At 32.3% G+C, this 8,208-nt stretch overlaps 1 pseudogene; it reads left to right on the top strand.

Annotated features, from left to right (window-relative positions):
- The first annotated feature begins 7,805 nt into the window (after positions 1–7,805).
- On the top strand, positions 7,806–7,924 carry LOC145248407 (5S ribosomal RNA; annotated as a pseudogene).
- Positions 7,925–8,208: the final 284 nt, after the last annotated feature.

Raw genomic sequence — 8,208 nt, 5'->3', positions numbered from 1 at the left:
CATTTTTCTTTTCTTTGCATTAATTTTAGATATCATTGATTAGGGGTTATGCTCATTTAAAAAAAAAAATACCAACTTTGTAGTGAGTTATTGTGTATTTTGAAAGTTTTAGCTGGGCATATAAACACACAAACAACTACCCGGAATAAGAAAACAAAAGAGTAAAACGCGTGTAAGACCTTTTTTTCCAAAACTATATGTATATATACACACACACACACACACATATACTGATTTACGGTATAATGATATATTACTGATTTACGGTATAATGATATATATATATATATATATATATATATGTGTGTGTGTAATATATATATATATTGTGACTTATGGTATGTATATATATATATATATATATATATATATATATATATTCATAAAATATATATAAATTATATATATATATATATTCATAAAATATATTAAAAGTAAAATTATATATATATATATATATATATTCATAAAATATATTAAAAGTAAAATTATATATATATATATATATATATATATATATTCATAAAATATATTAAAAGTAAAATTATAAATATATATATATATATATATATATATTTATTCATAAAATATATTAAAAGTAAAATATATATATAAAGTAATAATATGGTAATTGTTTACGTAAACCGAATAAATTTATAATATGTATATATATATATATATATATATATATATATATATATATATATACGGAACATTCATGACTTTTGTTGTTGGAACACACTAGATTGTCTGTCTGCACCTGAATTATGTGTTTATCTCCTGGCTGACAGGAATTCTCATTTCCTACACTGATGTTTGCATAAGCACGATACACCAGTGTCTGTAGATGAAGAAAAATGGTTTAATTATATATCTCTTGCTTCTCTTCTTATTCCATGTCAGACCCAAGTAGCAATCCCATAATAACACATTGATAATTCAAACCAAACTAATTTTTTTTTCCTCCTGTCCATTATGTCATTAGCTGAAGAAACATTGTATATTGTCATAGTTTCTTTATAAAAAAAACTTGTTCCGACTAGGAAAATATTTAGAATTGTTTTCGTTTTTTTTCGTTATTATAACAAAAAGGAAGTAACAAAAATTTCTTTTAGAGTAGTTATGGTATGTATATATATATATATATATATATATATATATATTCATAAAATATATATAAATTATATATATATATATATATATTCATAAAATATATTAAAAGTAAAATTATAAATATATATATATATATATATATATATTTATTCATAAAATATATTAAAAGTAAAATATATATATAAAGTAATAATATGGTAATTGTTTACGTAAACCGAATAAATTTATAATATATATATATATATATATATATATATATATATATATGTATATATACGGACCATTCATGACTTTTGTTGTTGGAACACACTAGATTGTCTGTCTGCACCTGAATTATGTGTTTATCTCCTGGCTGACAGGAATTCTCATTTCCTACACTGATGTTTGCATAAGCACGATACACCAGTGTCTGTAGATGAAGAAAAATGGTTTAATTATATATCTCTTGCTTCTCTTCTTATTCCATGTCAGACCCAAGTAGCAATCCCATAATAACACATTGATAATTCAAACCAAACTAATTTTTTTTTCCTCCCGTCCATTTTGTCATTAGCTGAAGAAACATTTTATATTGTCATAGTTTCTTTATAAAAAATACTTGTTCCGACTAGGAAAATATTTAGAATTGTTTTTGTTTTTTTCGTTATTATAACAAAAAGGAAGTAACAGAAAGTTCTTTTAGAGTAGTTTTTCTCAAAGTATCTTTCAATGAATAAGCGAATTAAAGTTTTAGAAGCTATTTACATCCAGCACGGTTTATAAATAATGACAGGTATATCTTGACATTTGATTGTAATCTATAGGCAAGCAGCCTTGTGACACTGTTTTCCATACAATGGAGGACTGGATATTGGAGCTCAATCAATCACTGTCCATGAAAGTAACAATCGAGTAAAAGGAGACTAGCAACACTAGCAGGAAAGAGACTTGAAGTAACAAAAGAGATCACCCCAACTTTAAAATCGACTTTGAATTATTCCTGCAACAAAGAGTCCTCCAAACGTCGTCTCCACAAATGTGGCAGTAGTATTCCATCTTTGTTATATAGGAAGAAAGATTACTTGATTTAAAGTATTCTATTTTTCTTACATCTTTCTATTTGTTATTGGAAGGAATGCAAGTTATTTCACTAGAGATTCTTTCTGAAAATACTTCTGACTAGGAAAACATTTAATATACATAGTTTTTCTTTATTCATTGTAAGGTCATGTTCGGTACTATGAGAGAGAGGAGAAGAAGAGAGAAGAAAACAAAGAGGAAGAAGTTCTTAAGATACTAAAAACTTAGAAATTCTCTGTAAAGTTGAAGAAATTTTATATCTATAAAATAGGAAGAAATATAACTTAATTCAAAGCATCATATTTTTCCTTACATCCTTCTATGTTATTGGATAAGATATATTTTATTTCACTTTAGTTTCTTTCTGAAAGTACTTATTCTGACTAAGAAAACATTTGGAATCGATACTTTTTTCTTTAATTATTGTAAACACAGGAAAGAGACAGAGGAAGAAGCAAAAAAAGAAAAGAAAAAACAGGAAGAATTTCTCAAGATGCTAAAGACTTAGAAATTCTCTGCTAAGCCGCAGATATTTTAAGTCTATAATGGCATTCTATTATTGATGTGTCACCGTCACATTTCCAAGAGGCTAATGATGCCAACTTCGCCATTTTTGCTGGAAATAAGTTTCTGTCAAAACAATGAAAAGAAAATGCTGCTTACAATTTGAAGATCTTTTTGCCAATATGAGATGACAACTTTACAAGGCTTCTTATACACATCTTATTGTTTTATATTTAACTTGAAAACGAGAACAGAATATATCTTTTCGAAAAACAGTAAACAATGTTATCACTTACGCTGTTGTGAAAACTTACTATAAATAACTATTTTGATTCAACTCTTATAATATGCTAGCGAGGGGTACACCCAGCGTTGCCCAGGTGTTTGGAGGTGTGTGTAATTTTGGGGAAATCAAAACTCCGGGGGGGGGGTAAAATAATAAAAAATGTTTTGGTAGGTAAGTATGAGGATCGAACCTGAACCCTTGAGGCAAAGTTGTAAATTAAAGTGTGAAAAAAAAAAAAAGTGCGACGGTTTTAACCATTGGGCTACCGCGAGATGCTAATGGAAAGACGTTTGAATTTATTTAATTACTTGGATTTGGCAGGAGCACGTTTTAATGACTTAATGAGGTCAACTTTTGACTGCGGGGTAGCATTTCATTTAGTGCAGGAATACTTCCCCCCCCCCAAGACGTTGGGGGTAGAGGGAACCATTATAGGAAAAGGCCTAACCTACATGCGGCGAGCAAAAACTGTTAAATATTTATCTTCCCGAAATCGAGCAAATTAAATAGACAGGCGAGCTCCGTTGTTAACTCTGAGATATTACGATTTACATGGGATATAAAAAGTTTTAAAAAGTTGTGAACCGACCGACCGCTTCTTTGAAAACCGCCTTTCTTGGACATACACAAAAAGCGAACATACATTTTCGCTTTTATATATATATATATATATATATATATATAGATAAAATGCCCAATGTCTGTCTGTGCCTCCATATTTTCAAACTATCTCTTCTGACACTAAAAGTTGCAGAGCGCCGCTCGGGACGTCAAATAATGGTATTTTTTATGGACCGTTCATTTATGGGTCTTTAGGCGGTTAAAATAGTTTTTAAGGGGTCAAAAAGGGGTCAATGTTGAAAAAATCGTTATACGTTTTGTACATTTGTTACAGGAAAAGACTGCCCCCCCCTTTCCATGTAAATAAGAAAAACATTAGATAAGTGGAAAATGAGATTAGGATAAGCCGAGACTCGAACCTTGTAAGCAAGGTTCAGAATTGTAATGTTAGAATTTAGTCTATTATTAAATTCTATTAGAAGAGTTAATATTGTTTATATCGTAAAATGAATTGAGTGTTCATTCTTTTAAAAAACTTAATATTAAAAATATCAGCTAAAGAATGAACAATACAAATTAAAAATATACTGTTTAAAAAATAGGTTAGAATTATATGTTGAGAATTCTTTTGTTGTTAAAAGTGTATTTGGAAAAAAATGTATAGCTACGTGAATTGGTCACGTTCGGGAAACTCTTCTGACGTCATAAACGAAGGGGGATTCTCAATATAGGAGCTAGAGTTAGTCAGATCAGGGGAGTCAGCAGAAGAGTAGAGTCGAGAGCAGTTGAGTTGGAGTCAGTTCTTTGGAAGCGAAAGGAGAACATTAAACTGTCGATCCAAATTTTAATTCCTGACGTCATCATCATTCGACCAATGAATAAAGAATCATCGTTGTGTTTTTGTAACTGTTGTCATGTGTCATCATTCAACACTCAAAAGGTAATGTGTTAAACATCTTGTAACGAACATTGTGTAACCCTTACAAGATTATGTATCTCCCCCTCCTCTGTGTTAAGAACTTGTATACATTTTCAGTCACTATCTATATGAAGTCCTAAGCATCAAAGAACTGTACTTCTTTCCCTCATCATTGTTCTATATGTCCCCGTCATCTCTTTAATATGAATCCCCCCCAGTATGCAACACATTCATCTTAGTTTATTTTTAATTAGGTCATATGCGTGTCACGTTGGTACTGTGGTAACGTCACCAGCTTTGAATGCTACAGTTTGCTTTCGGTTTCGATTCTAGCTGATGGCACCCAAATATTTTTTTTTTTACTTTTGAAATCCCGACTCTATAATAATACATATGAAATTTGGACAAATTATGATATCATATTTAAACGTATTTTATGACAGGGCAAAGCCGGACCCATTCCCCCAGTATATATATATATATATATATATATATATATATATATATATATATATATATATATATATATACTAGTAAAAGTACCCGTCGTTGACTGGGGGTTCAAAAACAGCCTACAGAAAATGGACTCTGATTTATGAAAGTATGATAGGTTATGAAAACGAAGGATTGTAAAGAGATAGCTTCGAATTTGGGGGGTATCAAAACCAAAGCAAAATATGATCAAAGTAAAAATAAAATAGATAAACCCCATAATTTATTATACCATACCTGTTCACACTGAAACACTTGTCACAATATTCTGTGGATCTACATTAAAAAAACCTTGTTAAACTTTGTGACATATTTCCATTCTATGGAGGTCAGGTGTGAACGAACACTTCATAATTTTATTATACCATATTTCTTCAAACTGAAACATAATTATCAAAGTATACTTATGCAGATAGATATGAAAAGTCTTTATTAAAGTTTGTGCCTATTTCCATTCTATGGAGGCCAGGCGTGAACGCAGACCTCACAATTTTATTATACCATCCCTATTTAAGTTGAAATATACTTATCAAAGTATTCTTATGTACATCTATATCAAAAACACTTGTAAACGTTTTTTTTTAATTTTTAATTTTTTTATTTCCATACTTTGTGGACCAGGCGCGAACGCAGACCCCACTATTTTAATGAAACACCGTTCTGCCAGATCAAACATACCCATTCCTGTGTCTCAATACATCTTCTAGCATTATATGCAATCAGTTTTTTAAAATAGTCAACCATATAGGAGCCTATTCGTGACCAGACACACACAGCTTTATATTATAGATATATATAAGGTTTTTTACTATAGATCCACAGAATATTGTGATAAGTGTTTCAGTGTGAACAGGTATGGTATAATAAATTATGAGGTTTATCTATTTTATTTTTACTTTCATCATATTTTGCTTTGGTTTTGATACCCCCAAATTCGAAGCTATCTCTTTACAACCCTTCCTTTTTCTGTAGACTGTTTTTGAACCCAGTCAACGACGGGTACTTTTGCTAGTATATATATTGCCCCAAAATGAACGCAATGTGAAAATTGTCATTTAACCAGACATGCTTGGATAACAATTTGCTGCCTAAATAAATTCTTTTGAACACTTATTCTCATCTTTGTAGTTGATATTTCAACCCGTTTTGGCTAACTCATCCTCTGGCCTTCTTCAGAGGGGATAGTTGGTCAAAATGGGATGAAACAACTATAAAGATGAGGATGACAGTCAACAAAAGAATTAATACACAAATTATGAAGCCTCATCTCAAAGGATTATATATATAACTAAAAGTTTATCTTCCAAATTTCAAGATATTACTTATCTTACCGTTTATTTCTTTTAGCATGTTAAAATGTTTAATTCTTGATAGCACCTGTTTTGTATGTTAATAAATAGTAAGATGAGCAACATCTTGAAAGTCATTTGTATATGCTCTATAGTAATATTTAGCATGCATTGAGCTTAATAAATAGGATTGGTATGAGTAAAAGGTGAAATATGATTGAGTAAGCATATTTTCCCCATGCATATATACATATGAATTTCTTTTCCCTTAAAATATCGCGAGAAATTAAAATTTAAAGTTGAGAAAAAATGAAGCTGACAATCCATCCATCATCGATAATGATCGGATCATAACTGCGCAGGACAGAGTCCCAATGTTAACTGAATTACTAATATTTCATGGTGTAAAACGAGAGAGAGTGAGTGAAAGAGAGGGAACGAGAGAAAAAGAGATAGAGAGTGAGTGAAAGAGGGAACGAGAGAAAAAGGGATAGAGAGTGAGTGAAAGAGAAGGAACGAGAGAAAAAGGGATAGAGAGAGAGTGAAAGAGGGAATGAGAGAAAAAGGGATAGAGAGTGAGTGAAAGAGAAGGAACGAGAGAAAAAGGGATAGAGAGTGAGTGAAAGAGGGAATGAGAGAAAAAGGGATAGAGAGTGAGTGAAAGAGAGGGAACGAGAGAAAAAGGGATAGAGAGAGAGAGTGAGTGAAAGAGAGGGAATGAGAGAAAAAGGGATAGAGAGAGACAGAAAGTAACATGATACAGATATTCCTATTTACTTGCTTCCCCACGAGGGTAGAATTAGACACAAGGTAAGTTTTCCATGTGGAGAAAATCCAGCTTCCCAAAAAGAGGTACCCTGGATAGGAACAAAAAATAAAAATTGTCTCAGTTAGAAATGATTGCTCCTCCTCTAACCAACGACAGAAAAGATGAAGTGCAGCATCCGAACAGGTACTACACTGTGATCTTGGTCGGAAGGCTGTTATTAAATTTCAACAGATTTTCTTGAAGGTTAACTGCTTTAGCAAAGCCGATCTCAGACACCTTGGTCTGATTTTTTTTTTTTTTTTTTTTGTAATATAGGAGTCATCACTTACCTTGGCTCAATTGTCACTCGAGGATAATGGTCAATGAGTGTATAGTGGTCGTAGGGATAACAGCGTATTAACAGTTATGGTGGAAATGGGATAGAACTGGGTTATTGGGGAGAGGGGGTCAACACCAACTTGTTTGGACTTTAAAACGACCATATTGTAGTCAGCTGGAAATCAGGCCAGTGGAACAGAGTTCCACTTCAAGCAACTAAACTTTATTCATGGAATTTATGCTTAGATTTAAGCACAGAAAGAACGGAGGAAACTTGATGGGTTTTGTAGTTAGATGAGTGTTTTTTGTGAAAGTTTGACAAGGTGAGGTGGAGGGGACCATAGATTAAAGCTCAGACGAGTTGGTATAAACAACCTGGTCCGCTGGTGTGTCCTGACATTTCAAGACGACAACAACACTGGCTTGATTTTTTTTATTTCTCTCCCTAAGGACACGGAATTATGGGTAAAAGGCTTTTAAGGGGCTCTCATCATTGTATTCGGCATAATCGCGTTGACACACCGGTTCCCGTCAGATCACCAAAGTTAAGCAACGTTGAGCCTGGTCATTACTAAAATGAGTGACCAATTTGGGAAGTCCAGGTGCTGTATGTAGGAGGACATCGACACCTGCCTGCAAAAAGTCGCAAAAACCTAACGTCGTCATCTCCCCTAACGGGGATATACATGCGACTAGGGACTGCTTGTGAATTTCATACTCCCATGAAACTTCCTTTGGAGGAAGCCGGTTAAACCCTGAATAGGGTTGGTGCTGACTACACACACACACACACACACACACACACATTGTGTCACAGTATGACATATACTTAGAACTGTGCCAGGTTAAGCCGAGTTAATAAAGAATTTTTTCCCCCTAAAACAGCGACTGAATTAAG

Source organism: Euprymna scolopes, chromosome 26 (genome assembly GCF_053919585.1).
Source record: "Euprymna scolopes isolate OS-2025 chromosome 26, ASM5391958v1, whole genome shotgun sequence".
Lineage (NCBI taxonomy): Eukaryota > Metazoa > Mollusca > Cephalopoda > Sepiida > Sepiolidae > Euprymna > Euprymna scolopes.
Note: the sequence above shows the minus strand (reverse complement) of the source record. Positions and strands in the feature narration are given on the sequence as shown.